Source organism: Condylura cristata, unplaced genomic scaffold, assembly GCF_000260355.1.
Source record: "Condylura cristata isolate star-nosed mole 26May11 unplaced genomic scaffold, ConCri1.0 scaffold00002, whole genome shotgun sequence".
NCBI classification, from domain to species: Eukaryota; Metazoa; Chordata; class Mammalia; order Eulipotyphla; family Talpidae; genus Condylura; species Condylura cristata.
In genome coordinates this window covers 54574863-54597739 of record NW_004567103.1, presented here as the reverse complement: position 1 = coordinate 54597739, position 22877 = coordinate 54574863, and the positions used below count along the sequence as shown (strand labels likewise).

The following is a 22877-nucleotide window of genomic DNA, read 5'->3' as shown; positions in this document are numbered from 1 at the left end:
AAAAAAAAAAAGAAAAGAAACACATGCCTTTTGCAGCAACATGAATGGAACTAGAAAAGATCATGCTTAGTGAAATAAGCCAGAAAGAAAAGGAAAAATACCGGATGATTTCTCTCATAGCAGAAATATAACGGAACAGGCGAGAAAATAATGATAATGCTGAACAGCTATATACCAGAGACATTTTATGGGGGTGGAGTGGGGAATGGGATCAAAAACAGTGGGGGAAATGCACTGGACTATGGAGATGGCACATGGGTGATTTGGTGATGGGAAACCCCAGGGGATTGCAACTGAGATGGAAAAATGAACAAAAATATGTAAAAAAAAAAAAAACCTATTAAATTAAATTTAAAAATAATAATAATTAGGCATTGTGCACAGAGGCCAGATTTGAAAATTTAGGTGAAAATGTAGTCTTTATTTAAAAAAGAAGGTGTTAGCTGCATGTGAGTACAAAAGTTATGAAACAGCAATTATGGAAATCTCTGTATTAACCCAAAGTTATCTTGTAGGATTTTATACTACACCAAGCATTTGCCAAATCACAAAAAAAAAAAACCAGTAGTCCCATAATGATGCTCTTAGAAGGAATTCAAACACTCATAAAGGATGCACAGCAACAGTAAACAAACAAAACCTGTATAACTTAACATTATGTTTTCCAAACTTCTTTGACCATGGAACCCTTTCTCCATGTAATACTCACTCCATATGACCAATGCTCTTAACAAAATGAATTAAGGGACTGCTGGTTTAGCAACAATATGCATTTTGGCAAAGCTCAGAACAAATTTTTTCAGCCTTCTTTTAAAGGCAAAAAAAAACCCAAAAAAACCCTGAAATCTTAAATGTAGATTATGTTAAATCTCTCTGGCTTTATTACTCTCCTTCACCATTCACACCACTCCTGCACACCACTCCAGCCAATCTGGTTTGCTTGTTCTTGGAATACGCCAAGCACAGTTTCCCTCAGGGTACTGGCAGTCACTGATATTTGGTAGAACCCTGACCCCGATGCATGACTGCTCCCTTACTTTCCTGAGATCACTGTAAACTCACTTAAGAGAGGGCTTCATGATGACCCTGTAACAAATAATTCCACAACCCTGGCATTCAGGATCCTTAACTTGTTTTATCATTCTTCATAGTTTGGGTTACCAGCTAACACATTAAATATTAACTTATTTATTATCTCTTTTTCTCATAGACTGGAAGCCCCAGCAATGAAGAGTTTACTTGGTTTACTTGTTCATTACCTTATCATCAGCATTCTCATGTACAAGGAGCTTGAAAATTGGTTGTTAAATAACCCCATCAAAAAATGGGCAGTAGAGCTAAAAAGACACTTCTACAAAGAGGAAATGCAGATGGCCAACAGGCATATGAAAAAATGTTCAACATCACTCATAATAAGGGAGATGCAAATTAAAACCACAATGAGATACCACCTCACCCCAGTGAGAATGGCACATCTTCAAACAACTAGCAACAACAAATGTTGGCGAGGATGTGGAGAAAAAGGAACTCTCCTGCATTGCTGGTGGGAATGCAAACTAGTACAACCACTATGGAAAACTGTTTGGAGGTTCCTCAAACTGCTAAACATGGAGCTTCCCTTCGACCCAGCAATCCCACTCCTAGGTATCTACCCAAAAGACACAAAAACATTGATTGAAAAAGATACTTGTACCCCCATGTTTATTGCTGCTTTATTTACAATTGGAAAAACATGGAAGCAGCCCAAATGCCCAAAAGTACATGACTGGATTAAAAAGAGGTGGTACATATATACAATGGAATATTACTCAGCAACCAAAAAAGAGAAACACATGTCTTTTGCAGCAACTTGGATGGAGCTGGAAAAGATCATGCTTAGTGAAATAAGCCAGAAAGAGAAAGAAAAATACCGGATGGTGTCACTCATAGCAGGAGTATAATGGACCAGGCGAGAAAATAACAAAAATAATGAACAACCATATACCAGAGACATTTTGTGGGGGTGGAGTGGGGATTGGGATCAAAAACGGGGGGGGGGGAGGGAAATGCACGGGACTATGGTGGTGGCACAGGGGTGATTTGGTGATGGGAAACCCGCGGGGATTACTATCGAGATGAAAAAAAAAATGTGCAAAATGATGTAAAAATAAACTTTGTAATAAAAAAAATTGGTTGTTAAATACTTTAGTAATCATCACGTAATCTCTGAATGTATTTACATCATATTAAATAGGTGAAATTGCTACATATAAGATATCCATTGATAGTAATAACATTCTGTTTTATGATGCTGTGATTAATAGTTTTAATGCTCACATTCGATCTAAAAGATCTGAGTTCTAGCCTTAAAAAAAACTTCAGTATTTTACAATCCACACATAAAAAGTATATTCCAGAATCATTCAGTCAATATAAATGTTTCCTATTTTAATCTTTACCACAGGGCTACCACAGCCACAACTACCAAGAATTTTAGCAGCAAATGGGTATTTAAGCAACACATGTTTAAAAAAAAAAAAAAAACTTCAGTATTTTATATAGCTTTCACCTTACAATTTTTTTCCTAGCCAAAAACAATTATAACATAGATGTTAATTTATCTTTAGAAAATGCTCAGGTAGCACTTTTTATAGTTGTTAAATTTCTCTTTCACAGTACTTTTTAAACACTGGCTTGCAAAAATTACAACTGAGCACTGAATGCAACAACCTTAACCATATGATTGTTTTCTACAAATTAAGCAATTGTGAAACACTATAAAGGGTGTATGTGCATAATGCCTTCACTTTTAACTTTAAATATGACTTATTATTCTTCTGCTGTTTAACTGAACACACTCAACATGATAATAGTCTCGAAGTGGGTAAATACTTTTCTAAATCCTGGAAGAAATTATCACACATACTTGCAGCCATTTCTGGAAAAAACTCAGTAAAAAAAGTCTTTAAAACCCTCAAATGTTTCTGTATGAAATTTATTATTTCTAAAAGAAGGGACTTTTAAAAAATACTCAAGTAAATCAGCACAAGATATATATTTAAAAACAAAAGATACATATGTAAACTGGTTCTCATTTAAACAAGGTATTGTTTAAGTATGTTCTTATTAGGAAAAAAGAACATAACTTAGGCATATATAAATTTATAACATAGATATAAACTCTATGACACAGATTTGTCTGTGCTGTAGTATTGTGATGACAGACTGAAATAAAAAACTTGAATTCCTGCCAAGAAAAATATGTGCAGCTGAATAGTAAATAAAAGCCTCTAAAATTATGTGCTCTCATAACGTACTTGTCATGAACAAGTAGGTCTATGCTGTGGCATTTTAAGTTTTATTCAAAGAGTAGTTTTCTTTTACCTTCACAACTAAAGATATTTTATATGTATAACAAGTAATAATCTAAGAGTCACCTAAAGTTTTTAATGAACTACTTTAGTGACACTGGTTAAGTCACAGCCTTAGAGTCTCTGTCTGTTTATCCTTAAAATGAGAGGGTTTGTTTGGGATTTTTAACAAAATTTCCTGATTTAATATTCTGTGGTTCTTAAAAATGTTTTCAACTAAACTTTATTATTTTTTCTCTTGCAAAGCAATTGATAAATATTTCTAATGCCAAATACATGTTCCTTTGAAAGCATACTTTAGAAAATAAAACAGGGAAAAATAACATATATATAGTATATATTTCTCTATAATGAAACACTTCAGTGTAAACTGAAATATAACTACTGTTCAGCTACTTGAGTGAATGAAAACTGGGAACAATTTATTAAAGTATAAGAAAGACTACTGAACAGTAGAAGGTCACAGTCTGTTTACTGTGCTGCTAGCAAAACATCTATGATGCTCCTAAGCTGCCATTTTTCTTCCTTGACAAAGACTCCATCTGCCACGGAGCCATTTACAGCCTCCAAGTCAGAATATCAATGATTTCCAACCATTCTGCAAGCCTGCTTTCACCTTGACATCACCTCTGTAGTACATCTAAGGCAGATGACACATATATCCCAACTACAAGCATGAAGCCCATGCTTTAGTCACCTGATAGTTATTTTAGCTGCCCTCTAATGTTCCATTTTTATTAATGCTGAGTTGTAAAAGAATTTTAAGGTGTATATTATTTCCTGTAATTCTTGCTGTTCTATTTACATGCTGTAAATCAGACATTGTCATAAAACTTTGAAACCTGAAAAGACCATACCAGGTAGTTTTCATACTGCCTTAGTAACTGAGACAACAAACCATATCATATTTCCACTTAGACAATCTGCTATAAAATTATTTTATATAAAACATTTTTATTGAAAAGCAATGCAGATATGTGGACAAAATTTCTAGTTTTGTACTTATATCCATGTACTTAACATTGTAAACAAATGCAAACCTTTTACCTAACAATAAAAAGGGCCCAGAGAATTTTTCAATTATATTTTGTTATCGCCTACTATTTTTGCTTATTAGCAATGTCCTAGAAATACATGCAATGTACCAAGAACTATTAAAAGTATACCCTTCTGTCATCCCATTTAAATAAAAGCTGGGTAATCACAGTCATTAATATTTATAAAATGGAAATAACCTTATTTAAAATACTACTTTTTTTCCTGAAAGTAATTTTCTACAAATAAAGGATAAATTGGGGCCTGTTACTTGCAAAACATTAAGAGGGATACAAAAAGTTGAAAACAAGATTATGGACTCAAGTAGAAGAAATAATAAATGCACTCATGAAAATACACCTAAAAACACAAGGTATTTTACAGTAACACAAGATGAAATTCTGTTATTACAAGTTAGGAGACTTTTTTTAAAAGATTCATTTATTTGTGCATACAGAACTGGGGTACAGGCCAGAGGTGTGGGAGTGAGAGGCTTCACCAGAGATGGAATGGGGAGCAGAACAGGCAGATCGACAAAGTACACTGCTGAAGAGAGTGGTGGGCGGGTCAGGAGAGGTCTGCCCCACCATGTGGGATCACCTCCCCAGCAGGCGGGATCGAACTCATGCTGAAATGGCTTTAGCTTCTTAGTGTTGTGCTTTAACCCGCTGCACCACCAGGGAGGGCCCAGGTTAGGAGACTTTTAAGTCTAATTACATTTCTGCTCCAAACTCTCCAAGTACTTACGTTAGCCATTTACCTCTAGGACAACCACTTACTCAACTGAAAATCACAGTGACTAGAATAAATGATATCTAAGATAGTTTTGTGACAGGATGTGTCAAATGATTATAGTCACTAATTGATCCTACATTTTCAAATGGTACTCCCTTTACCTAGATGTGGCAAGTATTGAGATTGTAATGAAATTTTGTTTGTTGGACCTTGGAGGAGGTGTAACATTTGAATAGATGAAATGGCAGGTGAAGAATCTTCCCCAAAAAGAAAATAGCTAACCTAGAAATGATTTTAGATGTGTACATGAAATGATGCTATCAATAATAAGATGATGAGTTATGAACATGATACTGGAGGCAGATAAACTAGTAAGGAAATTAATACAGCAATCTAAACATGACATAAATAAAGAGAAAGTGGGTACAAAACGAAAAATAAATGTAAAAAAATTGCATAAAGAAAAAAGAGGAGAATGACAGAAAAACAAAGGGTGCAAAAGATACAAACATAGTTCTGAGGCACTTTTAAGATTTGATTATATATAACCAAAGAAGGAAGCATAATAGAAAATGAGAAAAGGATTCACAGACTAGTGAAGGTAATTGGGGTAAGATCAGAGAAATAGTCCAAAATGTCATCCTATTTCTAAAACAAAACAGAATACATTAAAAAGAAATAGTCACTTAATTCTCTGAAAAAAAGTAGTGAAGGGCCCTCCCTGGTGGCGCAGCGGATTAAAGCAGTGCACTGGGAAGCTTAAACCACTTCCGCATGAGTTCGATCCCCGCCTGCCCCGGAGGTGACCACATGGCGTGGCAGAACTCTCCTGACCCGCCCGCTGCTCCCCTCAGCAGTATACTTCGTAGATCTGTCTGTTCTGCTCCCCACTCTGTCCCTGGTGAATACTCTCACCCTCCGCATCTCTGGCCAGTACCCCAGTTCTGTATGAATAAATAAATAAATCTTAAAAAAAAAAAAAAAAGTAGTGGATTAGGATTAACACTGATGGTGAAGCTTCTAATAAAGTGAGTTTCTTTCAGTTTTCTAAAATGAGAAGGCTGGACTTAAGATGATTTTAATATTCTCTTCAAATTTGTATAAAACATGGCATATTAATTTCTAAACAAACCTTTATGTTGGAAACACAGAAAATGTCTTTAAGATTAAAGTTTTTAAGATATAAATTTTCAAGATGAAAAAAGCCCTGAAAATAATAGGACTGATGAAGATAAAAGAACTAATTTTCTGTGGGTGGGGGAACATCATACAAATAGAATAAGAATGATTTCTTTCAAGTGTCAGGTATAACCAAAAGAAAAACCAAAAATCCCAACTGCCACAAAACTAAAAGTAATAAGCAGTAGTTTCAGACACAACCCTGCATAGGTACATTAATCATTGCCTTACTTATTAAATATCTTTAATAGAAATTACGGAAAAACAAAACATATCACATTTAAACATATCATAACCTGATCAGTAAAATTAAATAAATGTGCGTGAAACTGATTAAAAATAACCTTTTCATATAAACTAAAGCAATACCAAAGAAATCATCCCTAAACATCATTTCAAAGGGGAAGTGACTCCTGAAGTACAGTTTGAAAAATACAATGAATATGAACTTTGGTTAAAGGAGAAAATATTCTAACACTGCTTCTGCTAACAACAGAGACCATATTCAAATTTTAAAGTTTTATTCACATTCATAGTTATTTTTGAAAAATGAATATCTATAATTTCAGGAAAACACCCTTTATGTTACTCTATGAAGGCTTCAAAATATATAGTATTTACAAAGTATGTTCTGGATTGATGTGTCAAACAAGGGAAAACAATTTTTTCTAAAAATTCAGTTATCATAAAAACCATAGTCTGAAAAATAATTTCTACTCCAAAAGCAATTTAAAAATTAAATAACAACTTTAATATTTTGATAGTTAAGTAAACTTATACAGAAAAATATTATCTAGTAACTTCCCTTTTTTCATTAAAGTAAGTATAATTTTAATAAATAATCAATATCAAAGATAATAACTTTTAACTTACCTGTACTTAATATTAACATTCTCAGGTAAAAATGTAATTGGATTGGCAAGTGCTGTATGTGTTTGTATAAAAACTTCTATGGACTTTGATTTCCAGTGTGATTTATTTTTATTTTCTTTTAAGATTTATTTATTTATTCATGCATAGAAGCACTGGGATGTAGGCCAGAGCTGTGGGGGCAGGAGATGGGAGAGGATTCAGCAGATACAGAAGGGCAGCAGAACAGGCACATCTACTGAAATACACTGCTGAGGGGCACTGTGTACAAGGATTGTAACAGACTATATGGGAATAAAACAAACTCTTTATTGGATTATAAGGGTTTGATAATCTAGAGATGAAACAGCCATACACACACAACTCATTTCATGAGACAAAGGCTCTAAAAGAATGTCTTTGAAATGTTAGATATGTATATAGTTCCTCAGGAAGAGAGCAAAAATATCTTGTGGACACTTGTTTCACTTAAATTAATTAAATTATTATATTAATGAAAAACATTGAAAGGTAAAGAAGCACTGACTGGGATGCTTCTTTTTTATGCTCCTAGATCTTATTCAAATAGAGTACTAAAACAAGTTTACAGTGTACATACATTAAAGCTACAAAATTAACAGATTTTAAGTTGTAATCCTATGATCTTTTTGCTAAAATGAAATCATTGTACTCAACATTAATATAGTACTGACTGATACTTTCCCAGTTAAGTTGGACTTTAGCATGCTTATCTAATGGCCTAGTGTTCCCAGAACAATTGGATAGTCCCAACATTTTTTTTTTAAGTTTTATTTATTTTAGCATAGAAGTAGGTGTAGGCTAGAAGTGCAGGGTTGAGGATTCACCAGAGGCAGAGTCGGGAGCAGAATAGGCAGATTTACTGAAATACAGAGCCGTGGGTGAGACAGGAGAGGTCTGTGCCATACATGGGTCAGCTTCCTGGCTGGGGATTGAATTCAGGCCTTAGTGTGAAAACAGTGGTAGCGCTGAGACTTAACCCTTAGGCCCCAACATTTCTTTCTACTCAAACTAGTACAGACCTTTCATTTTCCCATTTTCTGGCCTTTGCTTGGTACAAAATGAACCATTTATATATATAAATCTCAAAGTTATTTTTGCTCTTCTCTCATTAGACCAACATAAGTAAACACAATCAGCCCTGAAAGCTACAAGGTAAGCATTGCAGGTCATCCCAGAAAATGTCCAAATAATTTATTTTAAATTAATGTTGAACTCTTTTAGCAAACTATTTTGTTCTCCATAGAGAATATATGTATACAGGTCCAAAGACTGCATTTTTGAAGACAAGGCAATGATAGAAATTGTAAACACACACTAGAAAAGAAGAAATGATGAGGAAATTAATTCCAACTTCAGGGAGAGATCCAGAGGTTTTATGCAAGATGTGACATTTGAGCAGAGCTGTAACATTTGAGTTTGCTGTCAAGTATGCAAGTTTTCTAAACTTTCCTTTCCAAAAGGCTGACTGAGATTATAAACCAACTAGAATAAAAGACACACACAAAAAAGTCAATGATAAAGGCAATGAAGAAACAAATTTCATGGTTTTATTATAATGGTTGAGTTATTTTCCTGAGAGAAAAGAAAATCAGAGCATTGCAAGCATTTAGTACGACTATTCCCAAAACAAATGGCATACTTTGTGGAAAAGTTTACACATACTAGCCTGCATTACAATGGAGAAGTGTCTATACCTGAAATGTTTTTAAAATGCATTAAAATAAATCAGTAATATTTGCATTTATATTTTAATACCTATGACAAGCTGATTTTGTTACCCTCTGATCTTCTGTAATAAGAATTTTTCTATTTTGATCAAAATCTCCTCTCCCCCATAGCTTTTCCTTTGTGTACTGATAGAAAGAGAATGGAAGGGCCAAATATTAAATCCCACAGTCAGTTTATAATATCCTTCTTCTCATCCCTAAAACAGTTTCTGTTGAACACATTTTATGTACTCATTACATGTATACACACACAGACATCAGCAGAAGTGTGCACTGGTGTTCTATAAAGTGTAAGAAGAAAAGAATGATGCACTAACCAGGTTAAATTTGAAGCAACTCTAACTCAGAAAACATTTGCCCAGTCTAGATGCTAGACTCTGTGCAGCTTATAATGAGAAAACACCAAACAAAATAGAAAACTCATTTTCTATATTCTCTTACTTTTCCTTAGTTATTTCTAGACTCTATTAAGGCTTCTGCCTTGTTTTCCTTTTCTAAGGCAGTTTTATTAAATAGTAGAACACTTATAATTTGTTATATAAGAGCTAATCGTTAAAGGAAATTAGTGTGAAACAGCACACATTTTCACTTGTTCAAGAAAGTATAGCTGGATTTTCTCAGCATGGTGTTGCTTATGTCTGTCCTAACTCATACAGACAACACCATGCACGCTTGTTAGTCCCACTCTTGTTAAAAGTACAACTTATGGGAGATGGAGTAAGAATTAAGAGAGGTTTTTTTTTTTTTTCATAATATAAGTTTATTTTTACATCATTTTGTACATTTTTTTTCCATCTCAGTTGTAATCCCCATGGGTTTCCCATCACTGAGTCACCCATGTGCCATCACCATAGTCCCGTGCACTTCCCTCCCCGCCCCCACGTTTTTAATGTCATTCCCTCCACCCCCACAAAATGTCTCTGGTATATGGTTGTTCATTATTCGTATTATTATCTAAGAGAGGTTTATTTAATCCAAATATTCATTTAGAATTAGCAATGAGAAGTAATAAATGGAATAATTTAAATGACTGCTACAAACTAATGTTTACAATTCAAACTCTACAAAATAAATATTTAAGACATAGTTAATGATTTTGCTATATTAGATAATTTAAGGGAATATTTTAGATTTATTTGTTAGCTTAAAGTATAGAAATTCCTATGCAGAATTTTACTTCTGGACAGATCACTCAGTTGTTATATTTTCCCAAAGATATTTTAAAATTTACTAACATCTACTTTTGATAACAGAAAAGTAAAAAAACAAAGGTCACATAACACATAGCAGACTTACATTCCAGAAATGGTAAAATTTTATGCTTTCCAAATACTGATTTAACTACCACTTAGAACACACTGAATATGACACCTGACCTTTCTGTATCACAGCTTAGTCATCTGTAAAATGTAATAATACATCTTTTGAAATTGTTAAAGGCTCAAAGTAAAAGCATGAGAATCTTAAAGCAGTGTAGAAATATTAGTTTTGTTTTCCTACTTCAACATTTTAACAAATATATTTTTAAATAGTTAAAAGAAAAAACAGGCCCTCCCTGGTGGCGCAGCGGGTTAAAGCGCAGCACTGAGAAGCTAAAGCCCCTTCCGCATGAGTTCGATTCCCGCCTGCCCCGGAGGTGACCACATGGCGTGGCAGACCTCTCCTGACCCGCCCGCTGCTCCCCTAAGCAGTGTACTTTGTCGATCTGCCTGTTCTGCTCCCCACTCTGTCTCTGGTGAAACCTCTCACCGCCCCTGAGCCTAAATGAAAAAACATAAGTAATATTAAAATGATTAATAGCAACAAAGCTCTCTGCTAGGTACCTAGTACTTACTAAACTTCTAGGCTTACAATTTCCTACAAAATCTGACCTTTGCAAGATTTGCTCATTTATTTCCTCAAATTTTACATTTCAAGAATATTTGACTAAAATAACTGCATGTCCTTGAACATATGTTCCATCCAATCTACTTGTCTATTTCTTCTGTCTGGATTCTCTTCTAATTCATACTTCAAAAATCTAGCCCAGATATCTCTCTCCTAGATAAAATTTTCCCTCTTCTCTTCTTCTAGGTATAGTGACTCATTCCCTTTTTCAATCATCTCCTTAAAATCAAGTCATCAACAATGACAGCAGAGATCAAGAAAAATAGATGAAATGTACACAAATCAAAGATACTTAAATAATAAACTTTCTTTGTCAAAATATCATGTTAATTTTGCCATGACAATGACAGAAAGCCAAAAAAACCCAAATGTTTACAAAATAGAAGTTTTTCACAGCCACATCAAAGTCCAGTTGTAGGCTGACCAGTGCAGACACAGTAACATTCTAAGTTTATTAGGGACTTTCTATAGTATGCGTTTGCTCATTCTGTTTGTGGTTTCAACTTATTTTTCAATGACCACATCCACATTTCAGCAAGCAAGGAGGAAGTTGGAGAAGAGATGGAGTGCACCCTTCCTTAAAGATATTTTCTCAAGTTTTTGCTTATGAATCTCTAGCCAAAATTTAGTCTTATCAGCACATCCAGCCTCATGGGAGGCTAAGGAATAGTATTTTTTATTCCAGATAGTAATATGCTGTGAAAAAAATTAGCAGAGGGGAGAAACCAACATAGATAAAGGGAAATAAACTATTAGTCTTTGCCACCCTTGAACACATCTTGCCTGTGATAGATAATGACATTTAAAGTTTACTATCGAACACTAATATTTCTAAATTTGTATTCACTGTAAAACTACACAGTAAGTCCTTTTTAATGTTAAAGTGTTCTATTGGTAGCAATTAATCTTTATAAAATTTAAGTACTACTCATAATAAAATTACCAAAGGGGAAAGAGGAATTAAATAAAAGCAAAAAAACCACTTTTAACTATTTTTAAAGTTGCTTTGTAACTATTATTATATTAATGAAATTATTCATTATATTCAGGAAATTACATGTAAACAAATATCAATGTAAGAAAAATCCCACAATTCTACTCTTTTAGCTTCTTCTTTACTGTCTCACCTTTACCACTTACCCAAGTTTTTAACTAGTATTTTAATTTCTCCACTTTCTCCTACCTTCTCTGACCTCACTTAATTTCATCTCAAGGTCAATATTTAACTACACTCAAGCACCCTCAACTTGAATCAGTGTTGAAATCTCTATTCTTTAGAGCTGGAACAAAGTTTCAAAACCAACGCATTATTACAAAGTTAGAATAACTGCAATACTCTCTTAATATTATCCAAAAATATATCATCAGAGTCACCATGTTTAAATTAAAAAAATAAAATAAACCTTCCATTAATGCTATTTAAATTTCCGTGATGGGAAAAGCTAAAAATGCTAAACAGAAGGCTAGTACAGTAATATGTTAATATTATGTATACTATTCAATTAGAGCAATAATTCTGATTAAGAAAAATATAAACCAAAAGCTAAGATTCAGAGTGCTGCCTCATAAACGTGCCCGAAAGCATGTAGATTCAATGATGGCAATAGTTTAATAGTTTGGTTTTTTTTATGATGATAGTTTTAAAAAATATAATAGAAATTCTATCTGGCCTCTGAAAAACGTTAAGCTAAACAAATGCACCAATTTTTCCCCAAAATTGGGAAACACAAAGATTACACATGGATTTATGTTTCTGATAATTACTACTTCTATATCAATGAACAATTGACAAAGAGGATTAAAACAGCCTTACTGAGTACATAATTTACTCTAAGTTTTAAAAGATGTTTTTTTTAATAAAATAGAATCTCTACTGCAATTCAAATTTGAGTAATAAGTCTGTACAGGATGTTTTCACAGTCTTTTCTTTTTTTTTTTTAAGATTTATTTATTTGTGCATACAGAACTGGGGTACAGACCAGAGGCTCAGGGGCGGTAAGAAGCTTCACCAGAGACAGAGTGGGGAGCAGAACAGGCAGATCGATGAAGTACACTGCTGAGGGGAGCAGCGGGCGGGTCAGGAGAGGTCTGCCACGCCATGTGGTCACCTCCGGGGCAGGCGGGAATCTAACTCATGCGGAGGCGGCTTTAGATTCTCAGTGCTGTGCTTTAACCCGCTGCACCACCAGGGAGGGCCTTCACAGTCTTTTCTTAATAAATAATTAGTGTCAAGTCTTAATTTAATTTTGGTAATCTTCCCCCTAAAGTGAAGTCACCTTAAATGATTTGCTATTTTTCAGTTAAAAACAAAAGCTAAAAAATTACAATGTTCAAGATTATGATTCACACTGGAATATATTAATGTAGTTAGGCATATTTCAGTTATAAGTTAAAATTAATTTTCATTTAAATGTTTTAAAACCCTTTGAAGCAACATTTTAAATTTAGTTAAATAATTAACTAGAAAATAATAAATGTTATTCACTGAAGATGTAAACATTCACTTGAATGATAAAAGGAATAATAATTTAAAATGAGAAATACTTCCTATGTCAGTTAATTCTCATTCTCAGAAAAAACAAGACATCCTTAAATACTTAGTTATCATTTTGGTCTTACTGTGATCAATGTGGTCAATCTTGTGACATCACTGTTGAGAAACCTGCAAAAGGAAAACAGAAAGAGCATTCAGTTGAATCATACTTGAGTAATTTCAGAAACTAAAATTCTATTTAGAATTTATGCCTTTCTTGATGGAATACATGTTATTTAAATTAATCTGAAATTGTCATGAAAAGTACAATTAGCATGCACCATTAAGTCTAAAATACCTGAAACTTATTTACAGATCACTATTTATTGTAGTATGATAGATCATTTTGTTTATAATCAAAGAACACCCCAGAGTTAACAAAATTAAAACATTTTAGTAAGTGAACTATAGGGTTAATTTGGGGTTAGTTTCATTTATTCTCAAATATTTACTAAGAAGAGAATCACAGTATCTTAACATACTACAAACCATAGATAGATATTGCTTACAGATAACCTTTTTTTCTATGATTAGATTAGAAGTTCAGGTTATGTCCAAAATGTGAGCTACTTCTTAAGAGAAAAAAATGGCTTCATGCTAATCCTTATGATTAGTGATAAAACTGAGGTGGCGTTAAGTTCATAATGGGTTCTCATATATTAATTATATCCTCATAGTAATTCTTTCAAAGAAACAAATATATCCTATTATAATGTCAAGGCAAACCAATGATAGAAGATGCATCTTCTGTCCAAGCACATAGAGTTTTCCCTTTCCTTGGCTCCTCTTTTATTTCATTTCCATCCAATTTACCCTGCCAACTATTTTCCTGTTCTATTCTAATCCAAAAAGACTTACTGATGTTTTTGTCTCTCATTAGTTCTAGATATGGCTCTCCTTATCTTATTATTATAATAATCTCCCTTATCTTATTATTATTATTATTATCTCCCTAATTATATTTTTAATGCAATTACAAGTATATCCAACCCATTAATTCCTTACTCAAGCCATTCAAACGGCTTTCCCAACAGAATAAAATCCATTTGCTGTGGCCTCTTAGGCTCTCTATCACCTACTATCCTGAGTATACTTTTTCTGTACTACTTTGCAGTCACAATTACCTTTTTGATACTCTCCAAATAACCAAACTTTTCACTCTCTGGGGTCTTGACACATACTATTCCCTCAACCTGGAGCATATTGTTCCTCTAATCTTTGTAAGACTGACTTGCACTTCATTAAGGCCAGTCTCATAAAAAATGCTGCCTCCTCAGAGAAGTCTTGCCTTTCTTTACCAGTACCTGATTTTCACTAAAAGATGATCACTGGGGCACTATTATAGTACCTGGCACTCAATAACCACTCAGTAAATAGTTGCTAAAGAAATGAGTGAATAATTATTTATTGATTTCCAACGGTATCTAGCACTATGCCCAGAAGAAAGTATAAGAAATGTTCTTAGGGTTAGTATCGATTTAAGGAAGATATACCATAGCAAATTGATAAGTATATTTTAAAACTTTTTAAGTTTTGGAAACTTGGTATGAAAATGATAGCGAATTATAGATGAGAGATAATTAGGGTCTGGGAATCCCAAGTTTCATCTTCAATGGAGAAATAAGAGAACTTCAATAGCAGAGAATGAAAGATTACCTCAAAGGCTATCACTCACCAGCGACACAATAAAAGAAACGTGCAGTAGTGTGGTATAGTACATATTTTGTACAGGATTAAGTCCAGTGTTAGTTTAGGCCACTCAAATAGAGATGCTTCACAGCAAAAGGTAGAAATTGTGATTTGGAATAATCCAAGTTTAGAAAAATCAATCCCAAAGAAAGTACAATTCAAGTCAAAGTATGGATGAGTTCACCAAGGGAACAGATATAGAAAAAGAACACCACTATACAGCAGAATTTGGGAAATACCTATAAATAAAGTTCATGGGAAGCAAGAAAAGTGGCAATATATTTATTTTGTTTTGTTTAAGTTCAAGAAATAGACAAATGGAAAATACATTAAACACAAAAAGGAAAATATTTCTAAGGAAGAGAAAGTATTAGCTTAAATGACCTGTGAGGGGTCAGAGAAGATAAGACTGGAAACTTACTCTCTCTAAATTACCCAGACCTGAACCATATCAAATCAGTTCAAAAGGTTACACAGATGAAACACACTACTTGATTTCTATATTTAAAGTCTTGCCTTCAAGAAACTATATGCTTATCATTACACTCTCAACTTTAAAAAAAGTCTTGTAGTGTTACTAATATGTCAATACAAAAAGGTCTTGTGAAAGGTACAACTTTTTCTATAAAATTCTTTAATTCAAAAAGACATTAATTTTTAAATATTTACATTCAATTGCACTGAATAAAGAGTTAAAACTAAAAGGTCTTTACTTTTTGGTATTTTACAGAAAATACAAGATAATTAAAGCAAACTCTATAATTTAATATGCACACTTTAATGCCATATAACTGACAGTGTAAAAATTTAGTAAAGGCCCATAGGAAAGACATGGAATCAACCCAAATGCCCAAAGGCAGATGACTGGATTAAAAAGATGTAGTACATATATACAATGGAATATTACTCAGTGATCAAAAAAATATACACATGCCTTTTGCAGCAATATGAATGGAGCTGGAAGGGATCATGCTTAGTGAAATAAGCCAGAAAGAAAAAGAAAAATACCAGATGGTTTCACTCATAGCGAGAGCATAAAGGACCAGGGCAGGGGATGGGGGTGGGGGGTGGGAAGGGTAATAATAATAATGAGCAACTATATACCAGAAACATTTTACGGGGTGAAGTGGGGAATAAGATAGAAATGGGGGGGCAGTGCATGGGACTAAGTGATGGCACATGGTTGAATTGGAGATGGGAAGTCCACGGGAATTACAACTAGATGGAAAAAGGTACAAAATGATGTAAAATAAACAAAAAAAAATAGTAAAGGCATTCCTTCATCATGGTAACAATTTTTACATATGACTTATTGGGTAGTTGCAAATTCATGAGGGAATCAAAATACATAAAGTTAAAATGACACTGGAGGTAAAAGTCAAACAAAGCTATAGTTGCTCATAAAAATCCTAAAAGATTTTTATATGAAAAAGGTGATTCTTTAAAATATCTTTAAACTAGAAAATGTATTCAAATTATACATATGCAAAGATTATTTTTAAAAAACCTAAATTAACATATCAGTTATGTGCAATTTTTCTACAAGTCACCATTTCAGTTAATATGCACCAAGAAAATCCACATAATTTTGTTAAGCAATATTCTGGCAGGAGAGTTAATCTATATATATTCTTATAGTTTCCTATATACCCTGTTTATGAAAGGCTATAAGACTTGTTTGAACTTTACCTCCAGCATCTAGTTGGGAGAGATAGTAAAACATACTATAGTAGGTTTTCGCTTAATATCATTGGTAGATTGTTGGAAATGGTTACTTTAAGTGAGGAGATGTAAAAAACCAATTCTACCAGTGGTTAACTGATATAATCAAACAAGAGGTTAAGTTCTTGGGCATATTTCTTGTCACAAAACATCACCAAAGTTCTAAAGAACCAACACACTTCTATTATTAAATAATAATTCACATCCATTCATTCATTTCCCAACCTCCTTATTTTCAATTTAGGGTTGCATGTGACAGGAGCCCATCTGGGCAGCTCAGGGTGGCAAACTGCAGAACTTCAAGAATGCCTCAGGCACATAATGAATGCCCACTGATCCAGACTGGGAAAGTTGACTCCCCAGCAAACCTAACATGCACATCTTTAGAATATGGGAGAAAACCTCATACAGTAAGTTCTCATTAGACATAGTGAAATAGGTTCTTGGAAACTGTGACTTTAAGTAAGTGGTATAAAGTGAAATCAGGTCCTTGAACAAAGTTGTTTGGTTCAAAAATAGGCTGAGATTTTTTTTTTTCCTCATCAAGGTTATACTCAAATGCCCTTACAATGACAGAACATTGGAGGAAACATTATTCAAAGACCTGCAGGCTTGCACCCAAAGACAACCCACAGAGACATGGGAAATAGGCAAACTCCACAGAGATAGCAGCCCCAGAATGGAACTAATTTATTTTTCTCATCACCTAGTGACAAAATGTTGCCTTAAAGGACCTTATTCCAGGATCTGCTGTAGCAGATGTGCCTCTCAATGTTCACAGAGGTCATGAAGGCAGACATTTCAATGACTCCTGCTACTGTACATCCATGTGAAATATACTGACATTAAAAAAAAAAAAAGCCAACAACTGTAGTGTCTCACACCTGAAACTAACAAATAACTGCCTGAAAGTGCTCACACCTTTGTAGAAATGGAAGAGTCCTCTAGATTCACTAATTTAATGCCACCACATTTTTCTTTTGACTTGTTAAAGCAACAGAGTCAAGGCCAAGATTCTAAATACTGGCGCTATTTGACTTTGACGACCTCACCACACTTCTGATAGGGTACACAGGCTTCTAATTCAAAACTTGTTAGCAATAATCAGAAAACTGCTACTTACAACAGAGATTCTATAGCCTTCTATTGGCAGCCTAGAAATGAAGCAAATGACAGTTCCTCATTTTAAAACCAAAATTTTGTGATATCACAATCCAAAACAAAATGAGCTTTCACTAAAGGAACTGTTTAAGAACTAAACCCAACAAAAAGCAAGAGCAGGCCCTCCCTGGTGGCACAACAGGTTAAAGCACAGCACTGCAAGCTAGCAGCAGCCACTTCAGTGTGAATTAGATCCACCACCCTGGAGGTGACCCAGAGACCACAGACCTCTCCTGTCTTGCCCACTGCTCACCTCAGGAGTATACTTCGTAGATCTGCCTGTTCTGCTCCCCACTCTGTCTCTGGTGAAGCCTCTCACTGCCCCTGAGCCTCTGCCTGTACCCCAATTCTGTATAAATAAATAAATAAAGCTTTTAAAAAAGGGGGGGCAAATTAAAAAAAAAAGCATGAACAAACCTCCTTAAAACCTTAGCATGATTTATGAGGATTCTGACATTTTGTCACCCTCTTCAAACTGCTCTTCTTTCAGACTAAATAACTCATTGTGAAAAGTACTACTTTAGGAAAAATGAAATCAAACAGTTGTCATTTTTAAACACTTACTGTATTGTCAATGATTTCACATTTCTTACAAAATAAATTTACATTTCCATAAATGGCTAAAATGAATCAACAATTTCACTATGCCTTCAGTTAGATCTGTCATTCCTCCAAAATGTATCATACTTGTCTTTATTGTTCTGTGATTGAAACTTATCTAGAAAAGTTTTATTTCCTATAGTTAAACTCACAAAATTTTTAGACAACTATCATAAGCCATACTATAAATTTTAATTATAATTCAGATGATACTTTAATAATTTTGCTGATAAAAAACACAAAAAGAAAGCTATTAGATTTGGTGAATAAAAAGCAAATATTTCACCTCCCTAGTCTTTCAACATTAATTTGCACTTCTCAAAAACCTTTCACTCACTCATTTATAGGTTTCTGTTTTAGAGCCATAAATGGGCATCCAAAATGAAGAAGGTGGCAGCATTGCGAACAGGTGTTGAAACTTTGCCGAGGCTAGCATATACACAATATCCCAAATGAACTAATCGCTTGGGTGAAGTAATACAGTGACCTTAATTTGAGAAAAAGTATATAAAATGTTAGATGTACTGTTATTTCTGTAAGTTCTGTAGTAAATGAAGTGAAATCGTAGCAACATAAAGAGAGTTAAATGGTTTAAGATTACTACACTAAGTTAAAACACATGAATATAATTATGGGAAATTTTTACCTAAATTAGAATTCATCTTTAGTCCTGTCAACAAATGCCAAACTGACAAATAATTTGCCACTTATAGGACTGCCTTAAAAAAAAAAAAAATTCACCTGAACAAACCAGCTATGTTATAGACAAACATAAATTCTTAGTTTTATCAATGCATTGTGTAAAATAGCTAAAAGACTAAAACAAAATTATTCCAATCAATCTTCAAAGATTCAATTCAGACTATAGCTATAAAGACTGGTGGGGCAATTAAGCAATATAATAATATAAAGTTTAAAAATTATTTAGTTAGATCCAAGAATAAAAGTAGCTATTACTAACAATGACTAGGTTTCAAATTATTTTATTTACTTTTTTCTATTAAAGGAACTTTTCTGTGAATATTTAAAGATATTAAATAATTATTACTGCTATCTTATTTTCTTAGAATTCTTAGAATAGTCATCCTACATCTCATATTAAATAAGAAATCTGGTCCAGTGCTTTCAACAAGGGACTGAATAACCCCTGGTCCTTATTCAGAATTTTGGCATGTATTTATTATGTACCTTAGGCAATCTCAAAGTACTTCAGTTTGCCAGGCCATAATTAACTACTTCACAGGAATGTTGTGAAGTTTGGTTAATTATGCTTATAAAATTTACTGAGGTACACAGATGAAAGGAAGGTATAAGGCATAGAGACAATTAACTGCTATGTACTTGGAAAATAATGCCACTTAAAAACATTTAACAGCAACAACATGGATGAATCTTCAAGATAGTATATTAAGTGAAAAAACCAATGCTATAAACTGAATATTTGTGCCCCCTGCCATATAACATATTGAAATCTAATCTCTGATGTGATGGTACTTAAGATTAGATCATGAGGATTGTGTCCTTGTTAAATGGGATTAGTGCCCTTATAAAATACCCCAGAGAACTTCCTTGTTCCTTCCACCATGTGAGATCATAGCAAAAAGATGGCAATCTACTACCAGGTAGTGGGCCTAACCACACTTTGAATCCTTCAATACCTTATCTTGGATTTCCCAGCCTTCAAACAGTGAGAAATATCTGTTGTCTAGAAGTCATCCAATGTATTGTACTTTGTTATAGCAGTTGGAATGAACTAAGATAGTCAAAAAAAGGACAAATAGAAATAGGTTTTTATCATATTATGATATGAATTATTTATATGAAGTACAAATAGTCAAACTTGTGAGACAGAAAGAGTGCTGATTGTCAGGGGTTGGAGAACGGAGAGTGGGAAATCCTTGAAGGGGTACAGAGTTTCAATTCTTTAAGATGAAAAAAGTTCTGGAGGTAGGTGGTGATGTTTGAACAACATTGTAAATATACTTAATGCCACTTAACTGTATATTTAAAAATGGTTAAAATGGTAAATTAAATGTTATACATATTTTACCACCAATTAAATTTAAAAATTTAGTAAGTGTGAACATCATAATATAAATCACAAACCAATCTCAAATTTTTCTCAATCACTAATTTACTCATTAAAACATTAATCAAATCAAGTAATTTATTATTTCATTCTTTCAGCTCATATATTATCGTATGTTGTCTAGGTGGTAAGCACTATGCTAGACCCGGAAATATGGCATTGAATAAAAAGACAAACTCTCATTCTCCACATAGCTTAAGCAGAAATATTGGAAATCTACAAAACAATGACAAAAAGTACCCAATGTAGTCATTCTCACAAGATTAAGTATTATGGTGAAGAACAAGAAGATGGAGTGATGCCAACATCTTGATATTGAAAGGCTTTTCTATTAAAAAAATGATAATAGGGTTCATAGCCAGTATCTAGTAAGTCTGAAGATAGTGATAGAACTAGACACAGACACTGGAAGGACTGGAAGAAACAGTAGTAATTTAGATATTATTCCAGATATACAGAAAGCCATCTGGGATGTTCTAAGTGAGTCGTAAGGTCTGATCTTTAAAAACCAGAAACATCCTAGGCAGATGTGGCGGAAAAGGGTCAAAACAGGGAGACCACTTTAGATACCTACAGTAGTTAAGGAGCAATTTAGATGACTATCATGGTAGCCACATTGGTGATAAGAACTGGTTAGATATTTGGTTGCTGATGAACTAAATAAAAGAAAATAAGCTAACAATCAAAGCGTGACTCCAAGGTTTTGGTCAGATTAATTGGATGAATAATGTTGCATCAAGATGGAGAACACTGGGGTAAGAATAGGTTTGGAGGTAGTGGTGATGGTACTAATGAATCAAGAATTTAATTTTGGCAAAGTTAAGTACACAAGTGAAGTGTTTCAGGAAAAAATGACATGACTGACTGGCAATGCAGCTAGAAATTTTTAACATGTCCGTAACCATATCATTGTAGGGGAAGTGAAGACAAAAGGGTGAATAGGTAAGTTAAGCTGAAGAAGTGAGATGAGGATGTAGAAACAACATATATGACAACTGTCTGAAGGAATTTTGATATAAAGGAATTTATATAAATTATACAGTACCTGGAGAAGGATATGGGGTCTTCAAAATTTTTTGTATTAAAATGGGAAAAAAAAAGTACAGCATGTTTACATGCTAATGAAATGATTTATACAAGGAAAAAATATAGGACAATAGCAATGATTACTTAGCCTCCAGTATAAGCATAAATCTGTCTCTGTCACTAAAAATACAAAGATAACAAATATAAGGCATGACCAATTTAAGAGCTATATAGAATGTACACTGAAAATCATGGGGAGGGGGAAATACCATATGTGGGTAATTAAATTAAAATCTTTTACAGACAATATTATTTTATAATAGAAGGTTCCATGTTAAAAAAATTATGCAAGGTATACGCATTTTATTATGTGGCAACAATGTCCTTCTAAGCGAAACACATGCAGCATCATGGTGTAAAAATAATGTCATACAGCACAGTGTAAAAATAACACCATACACATTTTTTATTAGGTTATACACAGTGGGATTTAAAGAGGATCAACATTAGACTAAGCAATGTTGTAAAAGCATTAATTAAAAACAAAAAATCTCCACTATTATCCCGTTTCACTCCCTTGCATTCACCCATTTCTACTTTTAGATTTCTAACACCCTTCTAATCATCACTGTAAGGAACAGTAAACAATTCACACATTAATTACTTATGCAAATTTGCATCATTTCCAGGGTTCCCTCCATATATATATGTATAATACATGTATATAATTTACTTTCCATTATAATCTCTTGCTTCCTTAAAGAATTAAGTTGTTGGCCCTCCCTGGTGGCACAGCGGGTTAAAGCACAGCACTAAGAAGCTTAAGCCACTTCCACATGAGTTCGATACCCGCCTTCCCCGGAACTGACCACATGACATGGCACCACAGACCTCTCAGCAGTGTACTTGGTCGATCTGCCTGTTCTGCTCCCCACTCTGTCTCTGGTGAAGCTTTTCACCAACCCTGAGCCTCTGGTCTGTACCCCAGTTCTGTATGCACAAATAAATAAATAAATCTTAAAAAAAAAATCAAATTGTTAACAAGAATTTGAAAGTTATAGTGTGTTAACCACATATTAGTACAAATTAATTTAGATAAATTATTCAAATATATTTACATTTTAAGCTTTTCCCCTCTAATTATAAGATCCTTTACCTTATATATATATTTTTAAAGATTTATTTATTTATGCATACAGAACTGGGGTACAGGCCAGAGGCTCAGGGGCAGTGAGAGGCTTCACCAGAGACAG

At 33.7% G+C, this 22877-nt stretch overlaps 1 protein-coding gene across 1 annotated transcript in view; it reads right to left on the bottom strand.

Annotated features, from left to right (window-relative positions):
* The window catches only part of BAZ2B (bromodomain adjacent to zinc finger domain, 2B), a 217253-nt gene that overhangs the window by 152962 nt on the left and 41414 nt on the right, over positions 1 to 22877 (bottom strand). Inside the window, exon 2 of the mRNA XM_012727386.1 lies at positions 13424 to 13466. The gene's annotated coding sequence lies outside the window, so the exon portion shown is untranslated. The remainder of the gene's footprint in view (positions 1 to 13423; positions 13467 to 22877) is intronic.